Source organism: Ostrinia nubilalis, chromosome 26 (assembly GCF_963855985.1).
Source record: "Ostrinia nubilalis chromosome 26, ilOstNubi1.1, whole genome shotgun sequence".
Lineage (NCBI taxonomy): Eukaryota > Metazoa > Arthropoda > Insecta > Lepidoptera > Crambidae > Ostrinia > Ostrinia nubilalis.
The window spans coordinates 4,001,136-4,024,879 of record NC_087113.1 but is presented as its reverse complement, the minus strand read 5'-3'; positions in this window follow the sequence as shown (position 1 = coordinate 4,024,879).

Below are 23,744 nucleotides of genomic sequence, written 5' to 3'. Positions count from 1 at the left end.
GTACAACGTGAAAGAGAACGAACGAGTGTTTAATCAAGCTAGCAACTGCAAGGGATGTACTCGTAAATTAATGAAGTACGCGCGTTGCTGACGACGGATTAGACGCTGTTCACTTTGGAAATATGGCGGGTAGTCACTGCACATTTTAGATGTGTTTTAGAGCAGCACTGCTATTCACTACACTATTCTATGTCTCGCTGTATACAAGGAGGGTAAATACTTTATAATTTACAAAACAGATAGGTACTTACTACATGAAGTTATGTACACATGCCTAAGTAGCTAATTGTTTTATTACTATACATATTAAGGAAATGATTGTTTATTTGTATTGAATAGGCTCTAAAACTACTGGACCAATTTGAAAAATTCTTTCACCACTAGAATCCTACATTACTTCTGATGAAAATAGGCGGTACGAAGTTCGCCGGGTCAGCTAAGTAGTGCTGCGAAGAATCAGCGTAAGAAACTATGTATACTAATATCTATACTATAATGTAATATTATAAATGCGAAAGTAACTCTGTCTGTCTGTCTGTCACGCTTTCACGCCTAAACCACTGAACCGATTGATGAAAGGCAAAGAGATAAGTTGTTTGAGTCCCGGGAAAGAACATAGGATAGTTTTTATCCCGATTTTTGAAACAGGGACGCACGCGATAGAGTTTTTCTGTGACAGACAAAATTCCACGCGGGCGAAGCCGCGGGCGGAAAGCTAGTTTACAGTAAGGTAAGTATAGACAGATTTTTCTTAACTTTTTAACCGACTTCAAAAAATAGAAGCTTCTTTGTTCGACCTTGCATAATTTTAATAATTAAAATCAACCAAAGTATTTTGAAATTTTCAGTATTCGTATTATACCTTTCTAACAAGATGTTTGATGTTTCGTTCCTATTTGAAATCTATATGTTTGATATCTAAACCAGGGTGGAGCGATTGAAAAATGATACTTGTGGAAGGCTGTTAAAGGTTAAAGGTGCCAAATATTGCCTAAAATGTATAAAAATAAACCGGGAGACGTGTTGATTTTCTGTACTTTGATTTATTTTATATGTTAATAGAATTATGTATTTACAGACGAAACTGGAATGAATAAAGACGTATCATCCTTTCAGGAGCTTTTGTGTGAAAGTTTTACGAACATCCATCAGTCCATCCTCATACTAGGTATTGCCAGGACCGCAGACGTGACACAGGCTGCGTTCACTTTAACAATTAGTATAACGCATACGCATACATCCACTGAAAAAACTAGTTTAGTTTCTGCTCGCACAAAAAAGTGACTTGCGAACTAGAGGTTAGGTACTAACTAACTTTGATTGTGGTAAACTATTTTATAGTACATTAAACTTGGTTTGTTTACCTATAGGTTAAAAGCTAGCAAACTTTACACCTTTGAAATGAAATGTTTATTCAGTACATAGGCCCTTTCCAGGGCACTTATACACGTACCACAAATTCGGGACAAAATATTGGGCTGGTGCTGAGAAGAAGTGGCGGAAGAAACTCTGTCACCTTTTTCTCACTCTTTTTCTAATGGCAAATCATAGGCCAAAGTGACGAGAACACTAGAGATTAGGTGAGTAAGATATGAGGTAAGTTAAAATAAAAACCGGCCAAGTGCGTGTCGGACTCACGCACAAAGAGTTCAGTACCATTGAATTATGAAATTAAAATATTTTTTTTTAATTTAAGTCATTTGTATGAAAGATTACGCGGTAATAAGCGGTTTACGATTTACGAGGTATTAAAAAAAAACTACTTACTAGATCTCGTTCAAAACAATTTTCGTTGGTAGTTTTTATAGTAATGTACATCATATGTTTTTTTTAGATTTTTCATTTTCTTATTTTAGAACTTTTTTTCCAATTTGGAAGCGTCTGTCACGCAAACTATTCGGTTTAGAAAAAAAGTATTTTAGAAACCTCGATATCATTTTTGAATACCTATCCATAGATACCCCACACGTATGTGTTTGACGAAAATAAAATTTTTGAGTTTCAGTTCTAAGAATGGGGAGCCCCCAATATTAATATTATTTTTGCATCAAAATCTTAATGCGGTTCACAGAATACATCTACTTACCAAGTTTCAACAGTATAGCTCTTATAGTTTCGGAAAAAATGGCTGTGACATACGGACGGACAGACTTTCCTTTTTTTGCCATTTGGCTACGGAACCCTAAAAAGTAAGTATCGGATCTATGTAAATATTCCTTTAATAATAAAGTTATATTCTAACTAATAATAAAGTTCAAAGTCCTAGTTCTTAGTATCCTAATATGCAAATATTTATTTATCCTCGCGTGCATGCTAAAGCCAGACATCACTCGGTAGACTTGACGGCATTTGCGTGTCAATAGGGACATCCTCAAGTTAAATTGGATTCGGTTACACCGCTCTGGGCACGGGATTTATGTAAATATTGTGAATTGCCCACCTGTACACAGTCGAAGTGTGGTTGGGGCAGAAGGATAAGTTTGTACAAGCTTTTATTTTTTTTTCCACAACGAGGAAGCTCTTGGTCTGTATCTCACCTGATGGTAAGTGACGATCAGGCTGAAAGTGGAAGCGAGCTTCACCCGGAATCCTCAACCACGGAGGAACTGCCGGAACACAACAATGCTGTTAACATTGTTGTTATGGCGACAGACTTAGGTAAGATGGTGGTAGCTTGCCAGGCGGACTTAGAACAAGCCCTACCACCAACCAAACCGAACAGAAAAATCTGCCCCCACTGGGGATCGAACCCGGGACCTCTGCGTCTGAAGCAGGTGGTCTTACCACTAGACCACAAAGGCGGTTAAACAAGTCTAAGTTTATCAAGTGCTAGACTTCAAGAGCTAGGACTGTGAGTCTAAATACCATTGATTTGTTAGTAGTAGGGGCACTTTTAGTGTGATGAGAATGAGCTCTTAATTCTCTGGTAAACTGGAGTAGTTTATCTCCCCGAATTGAAGACTTAATGACTTGGTAATCATGAGCATGAGCGTTTGTACTGAAATTAATAGACGACGTGTCTTTTTTTTTTTGAGGTTTCGATGTTGATCTAATAAATAAAATGTTGCATTCTATCACCAAAATATCTAAAGTAACTATACGAGGCATTTACTTTTCTTGCTTTTTCTTCTTTTTATACAGTTAAGTTATTAATATGCTGCTGTTCATTATTTGGATTTTTTTTATCCACAACGAGGAAGCTCTTGGGCTGCATCTCACCTAGGCTGATGGTAAGTGATGATCAGGCCGAAGGTGGAAGCGAGCTTCACCCGGCTCAACCAATTTAATATATTTCAAAATATGTGACTGTACTTATTAGTAACTCTAGTCTAATAAATAGCTATACATATAAGTCACTAAAAGGACCCATATTCTCTTGAACCTACTGCTTATCTCTTGCACTGTGGCCTAAAGGTATTATGGTACGGAAATCTGGTTTTAGTAGGATATTCAGGGCGGAAAATGGATTGAAAGAAATAGGTAAGCAAATTCAAAGAAGGGTCTCGTAGTTTCTCGTCGAAGTATTTGTTTAATAGATTTATTCCTATTAGCCCAAAAAAAGTCACCTTTGTATTTTTATTTCATTTTTTTTTACAGACGACATCCCTTTAATATTTTGTTGAAGAAGATAAAGTCATCAAGTATTTTGTTGAAGAAAAAGTGACACCATTGATTTATTTGCAGGTCAAGCCTTAATGCATTCTGGTGATGTTAATTTAAGTTTGAACTATCTGCCATCACAAAATAAGTGTCTAGTTATTGTTTGCCAATTCAGATAATAGATGGCGCTGTGTGTCTTTTAGTTCACACAAACGGTATAATCTTACAAAACCTATTTAATTGTTTGTAAATACGGTCATTTTAGGTTCGAACTACCAATGATCACCTTAAATTACAATTTGTACACAGCTTCTCATTTATTATGAACTTTGTCGCATTTCTAGTATCAAACACATGTACCTACATAGCTTACACACGCCAACGCTATGTGAATATTCAACGCTATGTAAATACGAGTATTCCACTAATAATACAAATAATGCAAGAATATCATACATTTCCAACTACCCCATTCATCCCTTGAAAAGCGAAATTAATGCTTCAGTTTCCAGCTCTTTCAGCAGTTAGACCCGACTGGCTGAAATCTAGCAGATTGCGATTCCAAAACCCTCTATACAGGGTGTAAGACTAAGCAAAATATGTCCTAACGATTTATAAATCATACAGCACTTAAAAAATCAACATACCTTGCTCTTTTAAGACCCTTTGGGCACCTGTCTCATTATTTTTGGGCAAAAAAACAAACCCACTTGCTATGATGACTGTACCACTGTCTGCACCTGCTTAGAAATAAATAAAACTCTACAGATTAATTTCGCTGCGGGTTCAATTTAACTTTCCCCCGGGACAAACTTGACCTTCACAGGTTGGGTTTTATTGGCGGTCAAGCTGTCCTGGTTACACAGGAGTTGCAGCGGAGAACGAGAGGTTGGAATAGTCCCGTTTAATATATTTGACACCCTGTATAAGACAACATCACCTTCCATTCATCTCTGCTCTCGCAGTAATGTGTCAGCTCCATCCAGCGAGCGACCAGCTGACAATTGGCCATAAACCTTATCTACATAATACCAACACAAGACCAAAATAAAATTACTACGTATGAGGCCACTCTTTAGTCTACCTTTCGGATAAGCAAAATGGTTCGTTTTATATTCATCTGCCTTAGATCTGTTCATCATCATCATCATCATCTCAGCCATAGGACGTCCACTGCTGAACATATGCCTCCCCCAATGCTTTCCATGTTGCCCGGTTGGTAGTGGCCTGCGTCCAGCGCTATCGTATATCGTATCGTACCTTTATGATGTCGTCGGTCCACCTTGTGGGTGGACGTCCCACGCTGCGTTTTCCGGTACGCGGCCTCCACTCCAGAACCTTGCTGCCCTTCAGCCGTCAGTTCTGCGTACTATGTTAGATCTGTCTTATATTAGAAGAAAGCGATCGGAGATTGCTGTGAAAGTATCTTTCTACGTATTTCTGACACCCTGTATAATTCAACATCACCTCCCATTCATCTCTGCTCGCAGTAATGCGTCAGCTCCATCCAGCGAGCGACCAGCTGACAATTGGCCGAAAACGGTCCACTCGTTTGGCTGTGAGGAAATTAAACCGTTACATTGAAGGGATTTACACGGTGCGATTGTGCCTATTATGGTTTTCATAAAACTTCAAGTGCGCATGAACTCTGAATTAAAACACTTTATTTACTCTCAAAGCATAATAATAGTCCAAACACGAGAGATTTAACAGAACAGCTAGGGGCTGGAATTCGTTGCCTGCTGCTGTCTTTCCCGAGGACTATAAATCCGGGCCTTTTCAAGGCGAGAGTGAATAGGCACTTACAGGGCAGATACTTATGTAACATCCTAGACTGCATCCCACTTTTAACATCAGGTGCGATTGTGGTCAAATACCTGCCTTGTTATGCATAAAAAAATTGAGACCCCATCCTAATTTTTCCTTAATTGACATCAGAAATTGGATGCGACAAGCCGAAGACAGAGTAAAATAACGTAAATTCGGACCCATCGGGAATATTGTATTTCCAATATAATATGAGCAGAGGATTGCTATGATGAGAATGATCACTCGGTCGCTCAGAAATGTAAACTTAGGGTCGAATAAAACGAACGGTCGGTGATGACTTTTCGATCAAATTCGAACTTTTGATTATCACTCTTAACGCTGAGTTGCACCACCTAGTTTTAACCGTAGCTATAACAATAACTGGTGCTAACCAGTGCTTTTTGTATGGAGTTTGACAGATTTTTGACGTTTGATAAAATTAAAGGAAGATGGTGCAACCCAGCCTGTGACGAGTGTCAACACAACACTCGACGCGTGTTCACATGCTTATGAAGCTGAAAAGGATATTCGTTGATTCCTTAAAGCTCACAGATCAAAAATATGACATTGCATTGCCGTCGTGTCGTGTAAATCCCCTATTTATTTCCACCTTCCGTCAAAGCCTCAAAGTGCGCGTCGCTCGCCGCCTCGTCAAACTGGCGCACAATGCGGCGCCTTTTACAGGATTTAGACCGCGTAACTATACTGCATACAGGGCATAAGGCTCAAATTGGGTTGTTAGTCGTTTGAACTAGACAAGACAAGGCTTCATAGCTTGCACACCAATGTATTCTGAAGTTTCAGATAAGTAAGGGCAATCGGTTGCGGCGGCGGTGCGAAGCTGCAGCGGTGTCGCTACGTCGTCTTAAAGAAATATCTGTGGCGGACACACGAGTGGTGCGCCGCCGCATCGTGCGATACGGCGAAATCTATGTGGTTCGTTCGTCCGTCCGTTTCAGCGGAAAGACGTCCACTGGACAAAGGCCTCCCCAAGGATTTCCACAAAGACAGGTCTTGCGCCGCTCACATCCAAGCACCTCCCGCGTCTTTCACCAGATCGTCGGTCCACCTAATGGGAGCCCTGCCCACGCTACGTCTTCCGGCTCGTGGTCGCCACTCAAGAACTTTCCTGTCCCAGCGGCCATCAGCTCTACGAGCTATGTGCCCCGCCAACTGCACCTTGATTTTAGCGATTCTGCGGGCTATGTCAATCACTTTGATTCTCCTACGGATCTCCTCATTTCTGATTCGATCACGCAGGAAGAATGTTCACTAATTTTGTTTTTTAGCTTTCTGTATTCTCTGTTAAAAATAAAAAATACACGTGAAAGAATTATTTCGATACGTCAATTAGTTTCCAAGATATTGAATTCTAAAAGTGCAGGCGGCGGCCGGTCCGCCATTTTATGCGCGTGACGTCATATTACAACGACTGGCTCATATTTGTATGGGTGGAAACTTGCAAACTGAATTAAGACCCACTTCCAGGCAACCGATTAAGCTGAAATTTCGCAAACACATGTGATTTGGATGACCATGCAATATTATGATGACATGGAGCTGATCTGATGATGGAGCTGGAAGGTGGCCATAGGTACTCTATAATAAAACGACTTAAATGCATCGAGTTTGGGCTCGTTCGTTTTGTATTGATGAGTATTTTAATTCTATATAGTAATCGGGGTCTAATGATGGAGCTGGAAGGTAATTCGCAATAAAACGACACAATCGCATCAAGTTTGGGTTTGGTTCAATTTTAATTTCTGTGATGGGTCTGGGTGTTAATATGTATAATAAGTTTGTATTTACAAAAAAAAAAAAATTAAGTATGTTTATATCCGTTTTCTAGTGAGCGGACGCTGTGAATGTACGTCACACGGGGTCACGTGACCGTCGGCGGGACTCAATATTTAAGCGAACTTTGAATGCCTATAAAATCATAACTACTGGGTATTTTTGAATGAAATAAAAACTAATGTATTTGTAAATGTAAAAGCTTAACTGTAACATAGGTTTCAAGTGATTTTGCATACCTAGTAACATTCTCAATTCCGAGCATAGCTCCATCGCCCTTTGGGTGAGCCTTCTTATGAGGCCCATAGTAAGCGACCTCGTCTCAGATCTGTATACCATCATTGTCTTGAGACACTGCAGTAATCCGGACGTGAGAATATCGCGAAGCTTCCCGAACTTTCGTCATGTTGGTAATTCCGTTGAGACCTGAAAAAAGAATTTGAATTTAAAAGGATTTAATCACCGTTGACTATATCCGAGATGTGAATCCATAAGTTGTAGTTTATCTCACAGATAAGTTAATCACAGAAAAATGTATCACGTGACAAAATAACGTGAAAGAATGACATCTAGAAAAGTGATTTCATGCTTTTAATTGATTTTTTCGACATGAAAGTCATTTCGCGAAGATCATAGCAACGATGAAGGCATTCGCATCTATCATTATTTTTATTATATTCTTGGAAATTGCTTACGTGAGTTTTTTATTTTATATTTAGACGGAAAGACCGGAAGACGTAGAAGAATTTAGCCTTTTGCTCGGTGGACAGACGATCTGGTGAGGGTCGCGGGAAGCACCTGGATGCGGGCAGCGCAGGACCGGTCCTTGTGAAAATCCTTGGGGAAGCCTTTGTCCAGCAGTGGACATCCTTTGGTTGAACGAAGAAAAATCATTTTTAGAAACCGCTTATGTATCTCTTTTTTGTTTTACAGTCTCGTCTTAGAACATACCATAAAAATGTAAGTTTAATTTAAAAAATATAATATAGTGTTATAATGAGGGCTATCGTTTTAGCGCTCACCAGTTAGCGCCACTGTAGAGTAAGGTCCTGTCACTTGCTAGTAGCGAAGTGGCACCAACTGGTGAGCGCTAAAGTGGTAGGAGGACTATCGCATTTGCACTCATCAAGATGGCGCCACTGTAGAGTAAGGTCCTGTTAATCGCCAGGGGTGCCAACTGTTAAGTATAAAAACGATAGCCCTCATTGGTCTATAGTCAGTGCCTGAGGTATGAGGGCGGCACGGGAGGGTTTTTTGAGACGTCAAACGTCACCTACAAGGTGGACCGACGACATCGTAAAGGTAGCAGGGAAGCGCTGGACGCAGGCCGCTACCAATCGATCAACATGGAAAGCATTGGGGGAGGCCTATGTTCAGCAGTGGACGTCCTGTGGCTGAAATGATGATGATGATGATGACGATGAAACGTCAGCGAGACTTCAAATATGCTCTGTCACGTCATTATATGTCAATTTTGTCGGCCGTTTGGTGTAGTGGTTCAGAACGGACTACTATGCCGAGAGGTCCCGGGTTCGATTCCCGGCCGGGCAGAAATTGAAATGATGAATTTTAATTTCTGTGACGGGTCTGGGTGTGACTATGTATAATATGTATGTATTTAAAAAAAAAGGTATAAGTAGTATATCCGTTAAGCTAGCACCCATAACACAAGCATTAAGTTGCTTACTTTGGGGCTAGCTGGCGCTGTGTGAAATTGTCCAAAGATTTTTTTTTGTTTTTTTTTTTTTATTTTATTTTATTTATTTATTTAATGTCACCCCTCCCGTGCCGCTCCCATGCCTCAGGCACTGACTGAGTTTAGCACTAGGCCTATAATGTATTTTTTACGATTATAACGTAGGCAAGACAAATCCTAAGTTCAGAATGTTTCCTTCTATAGCGGATGTCTAGACAGCAGACGGATCAAAAGAAATGTACTAATCAAGTAAGTCTAGATCCATCTTGAGTTGTTTAAAACCATAATACGGACAGACAGACGGACAGACGGACAGACGGACAGACAGACAGACGGACAGACGGACAGACGGACAGACAGACAGACATGACGAACCTATAATATAAAAAATTCAAAGAGCGAAACGCTAAAAATTTCTTCCCATATAAAAAGACTATTAGACACCAACTTTTTAAATTTTTCAAAACGAGACACCCTTAAATGTATGGCAATACAAGCCTGTGACGTCACTATTTTGTTAACTCAATTAAACTACTTTTTTCTTCAATGTAACCAAAAATCTTACTCTACAGGTAATTTTAAATTAAGTTTAAGACCAAAAATTAAGTGTCTTTTTAAAAAAGTTGTGATTTCGAATTGGGAATTGCTTGTAAGATTAGGCAAAATATGCCATGCAACTGACAATAATTTTAGAAAGAGGCTCACCGAGGTGACCGGTGATCAAAAGGCTGGCAGCTATTTCGGCCAGAGAATTAGCCTGGCCATTCAACGTGGCAATGCTGCCAGCCTTTTGGGCACCATTCCTGACTGCGGCGCCGGGGGTGAAGTATTTTTTATTTTGTAAATAGTTTTTATCATTAGTAATTTTAAATTTTTAGTTTTTAAGTCATTTTAAGTTAATGTATTATTATAAAATTTATTCTCTAATAAACTCAAGTAACCTGGTTTAAAAAAAAAAAAATTGTAGAACAGAAAATATTAATGTTTTTATTTATTATTCATCAGTGCCGTGCTCCTAATTGCAATGCAGAGGTAAGCAACTGTTTAAATATTTTAAGGTAAGTACAAAAGTTATTGTGTCATAGATATTAATAGGATTTTGCACAATGACCGATTCAGCATTGCCCGTATCCAGCAGCTTAGGTGCTTCACCCTGATCTTTCGGAGTCTTCTAGTGACTTGACCCACTTTTAGCTTGGTCCAAGGGCCAAGACAGCTGGGCCCACTCTAAGATTCTACAGCAAACTTTTGTTGATTTGGTGTTTAATTTATTAATAAAACATTGAAGGTGGGCCCAGTTGACGGAAGTGAAAATTTTAAAAAATTCAAACCTTGTGACTTGGCTCGTGGACCAAGCTACAAGTGGGTCAAGTCGCTAGAAGACTCTTCTTTCGGTCCTCCGCACTAAAGTCTTCCGATCCGTGCACCGAATTTTGCACTACGTCTTCCGGTCCGTTGTTGCCATCGAACCCATGTCGCAGCAACATTAATTAATTGATATAAATTAATGATAATAATTATGAATGCAGATAGAATTACTATTATTTATTATTTAATCTTTTGTTTCAGTGTATTGGATATGAAGGCCTCGCAGAGGTAGGTATGATTTTTATTGTAAAGTTAAGCTAATGTTTCCTATTTCACTACTATTTGCCAATGTTGCCAATTTCAGGCGCAAGGAGGTTGTCTAAACATCCAGTACCTACCTAAATTAAGAGATTAATGAGACCCGTATTACAAAACCATGCTCAAAATTGAATCCAAACTCAAGGAAAACTCACCTCGGAACGGTTTGATCATAGATTAAAAATTAAAATAAGGGCCAACATTACAACTTTTATAAAACATTATTTTCTTTACAGTGTCACGGAGCTTATTGCACATCTGCGGTATTTATTTATTTATTTAAAAGTAAAATATTTTAATTACAGGGGTGTAATGTCGATTTAATAACATACCTACCTATAATTTTCCATTTTTCAGAGTAGAGGACAACTATCACAATCATCGGTAATTTTTAATTCATTTCCAAAAATACATAGTTATTTACTTTATTAAATAAGTTCTTATTTTTCGTCAAATTAATTTTAATTTCACTTAACTTCTAAATATTTTAGTGTCACGGAGGAAAATGCAACTCAATGGTGAGTAGTTTTTTAGTTTTTAACATTTATCACTAAAAATCTCCACTGTTGGACAAATTCCTACCCCAAAGATTTCCATAACGACCAGTCCTGCGCTACCTACATCATGTACCTCTATATAAAACTTTCGACTTCGAATCGTTTGCGTATTCGAATCGCCATCAAAAGATTTAATATGAAAACTTAAACAGCACCTCTGTGAAATAGTAGCACGAAAGTAATTTTGACAATCGAGATCGTCATGTTATCGTTGAATTCTAAGGCTGGGTAGGTATCGAATTTTATCGAATACGCAAACGATTTGAAGACGAAACTTTTTCGTGCAGGTACTGGTGCTTTCCGCGAATGAACAAACTTTTTCACTAAAATCTAGCCCAAAAAATCTAAAATCAAACGCCTAACTGAAACATTAATAGAGTTTGTCGCGAGCGCACCTTCATAACCGGTTTACGCGAGTTGTATCCAGTTATAGTCGGTTTTAACACGTTTGCACCAACCCTAATTCGATTGGGAGGTGCAGTACTGAATTGTGTTGTTAGTTGTTGCTGTCCCATGATTGTTAGATTTCTAGAAGTGTCATATGAAAGCCTGCGTGGTCCAGTGGTAGAGTCGGACTCTCTGTACGAAGTTCTGAGTTCGATTCTCTGGGGTGATACTGACACACTTTATTGTACACCAGGCAAGACAAGAAAAGAAAAAAAAAGAAATATTTTTTGTTTTAAATTCTTGCGGGCACCGCAGGCTCGGTTGTAACAGTAATAATCCTTGGCGGGTCTCCTCAAGAATACTTTTCAAGCAGTTCACTTCTTCTTCCTTTCTTCTTAAGTAAATAAAATCCAATTGTGAATTCAATTATTATAATAAGAGACAGACAATATAAAAAGAAAAGGGCTACCTTTATTTTAATTACTATATTTTGACGTTCATAATTGCCACTTGTGGTCTAAATTGAATAAAATATGTTTGATTTGAAAATTATAGAAATATTACTAAGGAATATAAAGGACAGGACCTGCCTACATCAGGGAGGAGAGGCTTGCCTACATCTTCCGGTAAACCGACGATCTAGTGAAGGTCACGGAAAGCGCCTGGATGCAGGCAGCTCAGGACCGGTCGTTGTAGAAATCCTTGGGGAGCCCTTTGTCCAGCAGTGGACTTTTTGGTTAATTAATGTGTGTAATCTAGAGTACACTTCTAGTTTAAGTACATCTGTGAACTATCGCATGTAGTTGACATATTTACATTGAAAGCAAGATTACAATTTGCTGTGCCCTTTGTTTCCCGCTGTAGCCTGATAGACAGCAGTTCAGGTTTAAATTATGTGTGTTATGTGTTTGGAGTACCATGCAACTTGATTTGTCGTCTTACGCCCGTATTCACAAACATTACTATGAGGTCTCACAGTGCGCGTGGACGCACAGGCTGTGCGTTCGATCTGTTGCTTCACTTTAGCAAGTATCGTTTGTGACTACGGATGTTAGATCCTTGGCAAGACTTATACAGAAAGACTTTGTTTATAGAATTTGGCAATATTACTAAACAAAATTAGAAATAGACTGGGTAGGTTTTTGCCGTTTTTGGTTCTTCAGTGCTTGTCGTGATGAAAAAAAAAGTACTTTTCTCCTCTAAGTTTCAATTAAAATAAACTTCTTCATAGCGGAGTAAGAAAGATGTGATATAAGGAAAGAGATAGCCTTCCAAAAATATAATGCTAAAGCCAGTTTTCACCCCTTATTGACCCCATCTAAGAAATTCGACCTAGCAGTGCATAGCTTAGTTGACTTTACCCATTTTCACCATCAATCCCTAATTTTTAAGTGACCCATAACACATAACAGAAATTTTGTTTACGTAGGGTTCACTTAAAAATTAGGGATTGATGGTAAAAACGGGCATAATAAGTCAACTAAGCTATACACTGCTACTTCAGGAGGCGTAGTGTGAGTATACATCAAACGCATTCTATATCGACTGCGTAAAAAAGTGACATTAAATGTATGACGGATTGTACAGCGCCCCTAGCGGAAACTTTCAAGAACTAAAATTTCATATTTTTTTAAAGCAGTCAATATCGAAGGCGTAAAACGCCTTAAACTCACACTACGCCCCCAGATTTCTTGTGTTTTATTTTCCCCGGACTTTTAACGCTGGCCTAGCTGAAATTAATATGAAACTGGCCGATTTAAAAGCAAATGTTAGTTTCCCTCTATCAATCGTGGACGGTGTTGATATTGAAAGCTTTCCGAATGTTGTGTTTGAACTGCAAAGCTTTTAGAAGCTCTTTGTAACCTATCCTATCGGGGGCTAGACACACTGGGAGTCTTCCAGCGACTTGGCCCACTTCAGCTTGGTCCACGGGCCAAGTCGCCGGATTGAACTTTTTAAATAAATTTTCTTCAGGCAACTGGACCCACTCTAAGATTCTAGACTAAATTTTTGTTGATTGACGGAAGAAAAGATATTTAAAAATTCAATCCAGTGACTTGGCCCATGGACCAAGCTAAAAGTGGACCAAGTTGCTGTAAGACTACACACTGGGAGCGTAACTTACAGGACTTATTTATTTATTTTACGGTCTTTAGAGACTTTTTAAGCATTAATTATTTTGATAATTGTAAATTACGAAACAACTCAGAACTGTAATATCACATTGTTTTCAGTGTTTTGACAGTAACTGCACTTCAAAGGTAAGTTATTAATTTACCATCTGATTTAGGAGAAGTACATAAACCAGAAAAATCATACAACAATACCTCAGGGTGAAGGAAAAGCTCATACTTATTTAGTAACTAAGAAAATAAGAGAGAAAATACTAGTAAATAGTAATAAATTATAAATAGTAGTCAATAGTAATTAATTATAAATAGTAGTCAATAGTAATTATGAATGGTTTCGTTTCAGTGCGAAGGAGGGATCTGCCAATCGGCAGTAAGTTTTTTTTTTTTTAATTATCTTGCCGGTGCAGTTGAGTCCTTCAAGGACTGTCCTTGATAGGAAAGACCTATACAGGGTACAAAAATAATACACAAAAAGCACGCTGTGGCACACTGCACGCTATTTGCAGAAAAGTTTGGCCCGCCCTGTATAATAAATATGTATAAGAATTCGCAAAATACATTTAACACACATATTATTTTGTTGCAGTGCTCCGGGGCCTCGTGTTTCTCTCACGTAAGCTATAGTGATGTGATAATGATAGTGATCTACAAAAATCGATAGCTATAACGAACTCAAAACAATTTACATAACGCCCAAAACGTTCAATTAAAAAATTTGTATTTTAAACCTACTTGCAGTAAGTAGGTATGCGTATTTGTAGGTAGTCGTTGCGGCATCAAATCTCGCGGTACCTATAGACTGATGTGAATGTGACAAGCTCTTCTTATTTAGTTTAGCTAGAGAAAAATACATTTATTGCCCTAAAATAGAGAAACACGAGTATCAACGCGACATTTTATTGCTATTCTTTTTATGAGTTACAGACTCTATTTTAGTTGAAATTGAACGGGAAAGTTTAAAACGTTACATTTATTGCCCTATTTGATAAAGGTCAGAATATCGATATCGACATGCCACATCCATTAATTAAAGTTTATTCATGCATAAAGAGCGAATTAATGACAATTTATTACAAAACCGCAAATTTGGACAAAAGTAACCAATTTATCGTTTGCAGTGTCGAGGCGGCGTGTGCCAATCCAAGGTAACTATTTTAACCGACTTCAAAAAGGAACATGTTTCATTTTGTATTATTTTACCTTTTAAGTTTGAATCTACACTAAAAATAAATTTTTCTTCAATTTTGTGATTGGTCTGAAATCTGAATATTGAAAATCAAAAAAGACTAACGTTGGGTTGCACCAACTTATTTTAACTTTGACAAACGTCAAAAATCTGTCAAACTCTATACAAAAAATATCGGTTATCGTTAAAGTTACGGTAAAAGTTAGATGGTGCAACCCAGCCATAAACTTCTATCTACAAATAATTCCAAAAATATAATATTACTAAAAGAAGATTTCGAAAACTTAATAATTCGTTTTCTATCAACGATTGTTGCTCTGAAAATGAGTTGGTATAATAATGACGTCATTATCAAGTACCTATTGCCATACAAAACTAAAAAGAGCTTTGACAGCTCATAAGAATTAGGTAGGTAGGTCAAACAAGAAAACTCTACCTAAGTTTCTAATGTAATTTAATTTAAAGGCTTAAAACTTTGTATAGCAACGATGACTCAACTAATACTTAAGATTAAGTAAATTGTTTTTCCAGTGTGACGGAGTAAGCTGCAAGTCAGTGGTTAGTAATAGATCATGTTTTTGCCCCGTTAAAATGTTTTCGCCCCACCTGTCATCTTGGAAAACGATTGATTGTCTGTAATAAGCAGTTTAAGGTGAATTTCAGTTTAAGAAAACACGTATTTACTTTTAGGCTGGGTTGCTCTTACTTTAACTTTAATAAACGTCAAAAATCTGTCAACCTCCATACGAAAAGCATCGGTTATCGTTATAGTCACGGTCAAAGTTAGGTGGTGCAACTCGGATTTAACTTATTAGTTACTTAATACATTTACCTACTAGCTGTGCCCGCCACTTTGTAGGTAAAAATGTTGCAAAAAAGGAAAATACAATAATATTCCCCGTTTTTGCAACATTTTTCTTTAGTGCTCCGCCCGTATCTAGCCTAAAGCCTTCCTCGATAAATGGGCTATCCAACATTTTTTTTTTTTTTTCAATTCGGACCAGTACTTCCTGACGTCATTTTCTTTTTTTTCAGTGCTCAGCCGGAGCTTGCTCCTCTGAAGTAAGAACTTTTACATAATATCCTAGTACCTATTTATTTATTTCTTTTATAAGTAACTTGGTAAATATAGAAGAGAGTCTGGGAAGAGCCTGAGATCAGCTCTTCCCGCGACCTTTACCAGATCGTAAATAGTAGGAGGCCTGCCTACGCTACGTCTTCCAGCCCGTGGTCGCCACTCGAAAACTTTTCTGCCCCAATTATAATAACTAGTAGGTACTAACACCTCTCTAATATATAACACGTAGGTGTTTTATTAATATACGTGTTAGTAGTGCTATTACTATTGCTACAATATTATTAACTATATTGAGATGGAAGGTTAAAAACGTATCAAATGTGTTTCTTATTTATGTAAATACTTATTGTATTGTTTCTTTTCATACCTACTGCAGACGACAGGCGACAGAACCAACGCTGAGGTTTGTTTAAATCTCTATTAATTAACTGACTATTTGAATACGGGGAAACTATGGCATAGACTATGTGTTCGATTCCCGCACAAAGCAAAAAAAAATTACGAACATACGAGCAGTTTCCGAATTGAGTTTTTAAGCTTGAGCGTGCACATCTTTTGCTGAAGTGTTTATACTATCTATTAGTGGTTTTAATATTTGATTACAAAAGAAAAATATTGGAATTTATTTATAGTGTGAAGGAGAAGCGTGTATAGTCAGTGTAAGTTATTGAAAGTATTATCTTTAATTTTCATAAATTATAATAATAAAATAATAATGAATGTATATTATTTGACACGTACTCGTATATTCAATCATTCAATTGGAATCACCATTTTTATATATTTTTCAGTGTATCGGAAAATCCTGCGTGGCTAATGTAAGAACAAAATATTTCTAGATTTCTTTTTAATTTAAAATACTTATTATTATTATTATAAAATGTTAATTGAAAATCATCTACCACAGTGTGCAGGAGAAGATTGTATATCATCAGTAAGTTTAATACCTGTATTTATTTTTAAACTTTCGCATAATTTAATTTATTTATTTATGGAAGGTGTAGCATCACACTGTAGCTCATTTTTGTTGTAGAATCACTCTTATTTATTACATTACACTATGTAATGATGCCTCCACTTTTAGTTCATTATGTACAGTTATCCATACTAATGTCCCTACCAATTGAATAATATGAAAAACTTGCCTTTCACATTTGCTTCTTCACATTTTCAGTGCACAGGGGCTGAATGCGTTGCTACGGTGAGTACAATTGATTGAAGGGATTTCCTTTCTTTTCTTTTAACGAATTCGCGAAAATGCTTGCTTTTTAAAGTATGATAGGTTCAGAGAAGTTGTCTTTGTCACAACTCACCTCTGTTATATTTCTTCTTTCTTTCTTTCCTCAGTCTCCTATGACCGCATGTTTTATCTTAAGTTCATACATATTTACAGTCAACACCAAAAATAATGGAAATTGTTTAGCGATTAAATGTGTCCACATAACCAGCCAGACATGCTTACCTACTTATTCAAGTACCTCTTAAGTTATTCCTTTAGAGGCCATGTTCTTGTATTCTCTTGTATACCAAAGTGGATATCAAGTTTATTGTGCACACACACGCGAACGTTACATATTTATTTGGCTCACTGTATCGAAACGATTCACAAGCTAATCTTATGGGTTTGTTTACTGAAATTTGAATGAACCGAAGGTCCACAAATATAGGGTGGTTGGGTAAGATAATAAAAATAATATATTACCCACATTTTATTGTATTGAATTTTGTGTTGGATTAAAAAAACTAATATTATAAAGAAGAAAGATTTTGTTTTGTATACAGGGTGTTAGGTAAATGGGTTATGAGCCGACACGAGTCCATGTTAACATATGCATAAGTATAAACGGTACTTATGGTGAAGACAGAAAATTGATATCATCGTTTTAATTATTTTAAATTTCATACAAAATCTGATTTTACAAATTTTATTTTGTGGGAATAGTCCCGTTACTTAAAGGCCGGTAGATACTTTCTTAAATAAAACACTTACCCCCTTACTAATAAATAGTTACACAGCTGTTAAACACTTTTAAAATGACATTTCCATCGAGCGTGAAAGTTTTATTAGTAAGGGGGTTAATACATAAGTCCGCTTTCCGTTATTCTGACGTTTCTAGAGTGACATTGACATTACTTATTTTAACTGACAGCAGCTCATTGGTTACAACGATACCGATATTTTAACGTTAACATTTTTGACAATAAAATTATCAATTTATTTATTGGCTAGTGGTGTTTAAATAAATTACTTTACAGTGCTCCGGTCCTCGCTGCCAAAAGTCTCACAATCATGGCGCTTTGCGACTCAACCCGGCTGGCTTTGGTAGCTCATTTTCACTTCATTTGGAGGCTGGGCTGGACTATTAATATTACGTTTTGTAAACGAAAATAAATTACGTTTTCACAGCAAACCTATTTTTATTGTCGACCTTTTATAAGTTTCAAGGATAGAACAAAGCTAGAGGAATTTAACTGAATATTGAACTAGAAATGGCGTGCAAAATTTTATTTAACAGTCAGCGACATATAGTTCGTGACACCCATAGAGATATAGAGAGATGCCAACTAATGCGCTGAGTTCGAAACTCAGTGTCGCATTAGAAATTCACACGCACAAAGTAATCAAAAAATATTATGTGCTCATTATCCACTGCGGTAAGTATCAGCAGGCCTGTTCATCTCCTCGAGTTTACATCGAAAACAAAACACGCACGATGGCCCACCTACAGGATACTATTCGACAAAGCCTCACATACGAGCGAACATTGACTCACGCACGCGTATTCTTGTGTATGATGGAAGAAAATAAAGAAAATGGTGTACTAAATACTGTGCAGTATTTAACTGCCTAAATAATAATAAAAACACAGAATGTACTTTTTTAAGTTGCCTCAAGACACTGAGAGGTAAATAAGTAGTTAATATTATTCATGATAATTCATGCTAAATCATGTATTTCCTCCGCCATTTTCCGCAGTTTGGCACCTCACGTCACATCATTTTACCGAAGTCAGCCCTATAGCTTCGGCGCAGTGCCGATCACTGACGTTTGTCAACAAAATGGCGCTTGACTCTTGAGACAGGCTAAATTACACCATATTGTTAATGACATTGAGCATACATTTTTTAAATACCTTCGCGAAGTAAAACTTCTGCACGTAGTACTTATTATTATTCTGTGGTATCAGTACTAATCGTTCGAATAATCTTTAGTACTACGCAAGCAATGTAAACTGTTAACATTATGACGTCGCTGCTATAATCATTGCTGTCACAAGCAATGTGTTCTGTTTTTGGGCATATTGCTGCGACACCGGCCCCGACCCCTTGTCACATCTCTCTTTAGTTTCTGTGATCTGTGGTGACACCCAAAGTGGTCAAAAAGTTAACAAAACAACCTTCTATTTATTAATTGTAACAAAGACGTGTTGCGAACTTTTTGGCTACTTCAGGTGTCACGAACTATTTGATGCTAACTGTAGCATCTATATCTATACTAATATTATAAAGCTGAAGAGTTTGTTTGTTTGTTTGTTTGTTTGTTTGTTTGTTTGTTTGTTTGTTTGGTTGAACGCGCTAATCTCAGGAACTACTGGACCGATTTGAAAAATTCTTTTTGTGTTGGATAGCCCGTTAGTTCCTGAAGGCTTTTTAGGCTATATATCATCACGCTAAGACCAATAGGAGCGGAGCACCAATGAATAATGTTTCAAATCAGTGATTTTTTTCCTTTTGAGAGCTGACGCTGCGTAAACGGTTAAAGTTTCGCTAAAATCATGTATGACAGGATTGTTCCCCTTTAAAAGTTCTAAAAAAAAGTCCGCGATAGTATATGTCTATCTTTTAAGGTTGGCTCATAGTAACCCTTTTTATGCAAAAAGAAATCTGTTTTATATTAATGCATTATTTGCGGAGGTTTTTTCATAAACATGATATTAATCCTTATCCAAATAAATAAGTTATTCATCACAAGTATTTAATTTTAAACATACTTGCCCTTTACACCATTCGATTTCAATAAATATCTCAGGAGATATCGCAGTTTTAAAATATCATCGCAGCAAAATAATGATCAAGTACTGCGCGCGCCACTGATGGATCAATGCACAGCCTAAACCGCTGATCGTAGAGACCTGAAACTTGGACGGTGTGTTCTTTGTAAGACGTAAGCATCTGATAAGAAAGGATTTTCCAAAATTCTACCCCTAAGGAGGTAAAAAGGGGGGGGCAAAGTTTGTATGGGATAACGAGATTCCTTCGTTCAATTCATAAGCATTCTATAACAGAATTAATGGAAGATGTATTTCGTATTTTAGTGAAATGCACCCCCTAACTATGTTAAAAAGGGGTAGAAAGTTATTTTAGTGGTGATTTGCTTCAAAGTTGATATTAATTACTCATTAGTGCATTTTTTTTACAATCATGTCATGTTAAAGACTATCATACTCTAGGGGCTTAACCTCGGAGTGGGTGCCCGCTGCGTGCGCTCGCCTAACAATGCATAGTAATGCATGACGGTCAATTCATGCCGCGGGCACCTGCTTGCGCTGTGTACAGTCGCGGAATGAAAAGGTTCGTCACCTTAGTGTCGGTTTTCGCTTGCACTCGGTACTGTAAGAGTCAAACCTGCCAACATAACCGTGCAAGAAACAGTGCTGCTAACATTTAAATAAATATGACGTTTGCTAACGAATAAGGTTTTGCTTGTTTATTTTTCTATCCCATCAGTGGAATGTTACAAAATGTAGTTTTTTTAATTTAATAGATAATGGCAGGTTGAACCAACAAGAAGGTTTTAGTTTATCAATCATAATAATCTTCTTGACAAGTTAAATCGTCAAACAACTTTGATCTGAATAATTTTGAACTTTACTGACGAACAGTTAAAGATCATTTTCTCTAACTCGAGCTTATTCTGTAACATAGTTTCAAAAGGTAATATGTGCTCGCGATTCGTTGAAGGAATCAATTTGAAAACTGACGAACCTTTTCATTCCGTGACTGTACATAAACTCATTTTCGCGCGAGAGTTTTGGCGGAGGCCCTTGAGGTAGTGGGAGTAGTCTTGAGGAAGAGCTCCTTCTCACACGGCCAGTGGCATGCTAGAAGCTTGGTGATTCTAGCACCCGTAGGAAAATAAAAAAAAAGTTTACCAATAATACTGCGGTAGGTGTAGTTTTCGATTTCGTTGTAAAAAGATAATACCACCGATCAAAGGCCGAGCTGCATATTCATAAAATATAAGAAAATTTTATTTTCATGTTTATTTAACCTTTAAGATTTTTATTTTTTATAAGTATTCAAACATTTAGATAATAACGTTAAAAACATTTAAAAATCGTATGAGAACGTTTTCGACTTCTCCGCGGACGAAGTCGCGGGCAAAAGCTATTTGTAAAATTTATTTATTATTTATAGACTAAATTATTAAAAGTGCCTACCCAAAGTCATTATTCCACGCGGACGAAGTCGCGGGCACAGCTAGTCTACTAATATTATAAATGCGAAAGTTTGTCTGTCTGTCTCTCTTTCACGCCTAAACCACTGAACCGATTTTGATGAAAGGCATAGAGATAGTTTAAGTCCCGGGAAAGGACATAGGATAGTTTTTATCCCGGTTTTTGAAACAGGGACGCGCGCGATAAAGTTTTTCTGTGACAGACAAAGTTGTACGCGGGCGAAGCCGCGGGCGGAAAGCTAGTTAGGATATATTTCAACTCTACTTTTTACCTTTAAAGAAGCATAAAGAGTAGAAATTGTTTATTCATTCGTTTCAGCCAAATAACGTCCACAGCTGGACAAAGGCCTGCCCCAATTTACTACTCCCAAAAAAGTCTTTTGAAGTCTGCTAAAGATGATTACAATTCCCAGAACACATTATTTTTACGTTTAAATACAGAATAACGAAGCTTTCGCCCGTATTCACAAACTTTACTATGGGTCTCACAGTGCGCGTGGACGCACGGGGTCACACACGAACCAATCACAGAGCTCTATTCAACGCTGTGCGTTAGATTTGCTGCTTCGCTTAAACATCGTTTGTGAATACGGACGTATATCTTTTGACCCCAATAATCTGACGGCTAATGGATCAAATCAAAGAAGCTTTGGTTTTCTAACGAAAGCTCTCAGAAAAACTTTCAAAAAGTCCTTATCAATATTAAGACAGTGAAGTAGTGGTGAATAAAATATGGCCGGGAAGAGGTTTAGGCAAACGGAATCACATTAAGATGTAATGCCCTGGATTTGGGATTATTAATTCAGGAGCTTAAACGAAAGTTTGTAGGTCTATCTTTGGTAAATTATTATTAACTTCGATTTTGGTCGTATTCCACTTAGAGCACCCGCCCAAATAGCACCTGCACGAAAAGCACCTTCCCGCCATTGCAACTACTGTATCTACAGATTGACTTCGAATGACCGATCAGTGAAGACTGACTTGTCTCGAACCCACAAAGAATTTAATTCGAAGAGCGACACCAGTGAAGCGATATGACCTTACTCGTCAGTATAGATCGTTTCATCCACGAAGACGCGCCCCACTAATGTTTGGTCGAGGGAAGCGCGGGGTGCGGAGAGTTTAATCCGAGCAATCCGAGCGTCATTATTGTAGTGTGCGTGTGCACTCATGGATGATTTAGCGTGTACCGATAACACTCAAACATTAGCGGAAGAATGGTGGGGCGCGTCTTCGTGAATGAAACGATAAGAGCCAACAAAGAATGTAGACACACTTGTTAAATGTTAAAAACACAATTTTGTTTAGCAATAAATATCAATAAACAAAGAATTAATAAAATACTATTTATTATTAAACCATTTAATCTCCAATCATAGGTAGATGCTTTACGTCGTACTGAGGGTAGTTCTGCTCCCATGTACCGCCTCCGATGCCTAACTCCCCGTTTGTAGTGTGATGACAAGAGAACCTGCGGCACTGAAAGATAAATCATCATCATCATCATCATCAACTTCAACATCAATCGTCGTCTAAGATTTTAAACTATCACGTTCCATTACCCTTAAAATAAGGGTATCTCTATTTCCATCATCATCATTATCATCATCTATGACTGAGTTTCTTCCGCCACTTCTTCTCAGCACCAGCCCATGTCCCGAAGTGGTGGTAGGGCAAGCTATATTTGGGACGTATATCCATGGGGAGGACTTAAGCTTAAAACTAAGATTTAAACTTACTTTTGCTTCACATTCTTTACCGCGACACTGCAAGAACAAGAATTTCAAATTTACCTTTATTTAGCAATTTTTTGTACAGTCAAAATCCCCAAGGAATTTTGACGGCTTTTACCCGTGGTCCCCCCAACATGTCCCCCTGGTGGGTCCACGGGTAATTTCTTTTACCCGTTGTCCCACCGTTCTGAACAGTGTTTGCCAGTGGGTCTAAGGGTAATTTATTTTAACCATGGTCCCACCGCACTAAGTGGCAAACATTGCATTTCACCTAGGTATCTATAATATTATAAAAAATCTATAATTAATTATAGAAAATAATTAAAGGTAATTAAGTAAGTAGTAATTAAGTCTTATAAATCTATGGTGCCGTACCTACCTATAATTATTTTCTATAATTAATTATAGATTTGTTTATAATATTATAGAGGGGACATGTTGGGGGGACCACGGGTAAAAGCCGACATTTGAAAGTAAGGTTATGAATAATTAAACTCGCAAATGAAAAAAAACTAGACTCGTTTAGCCATAGGTTGAATTAACGATGACTGTTTTATAACAAGTAACTTTGTGGTACAGTTTTTATCTAAGAAACAAGAACCTTCTTTATACAGTGTGTTTGGGATAGGACTAGCGATAATTTAAGGCGATGTTATTATGTCAATTTTATCGACAAAAAAGCCCCCAA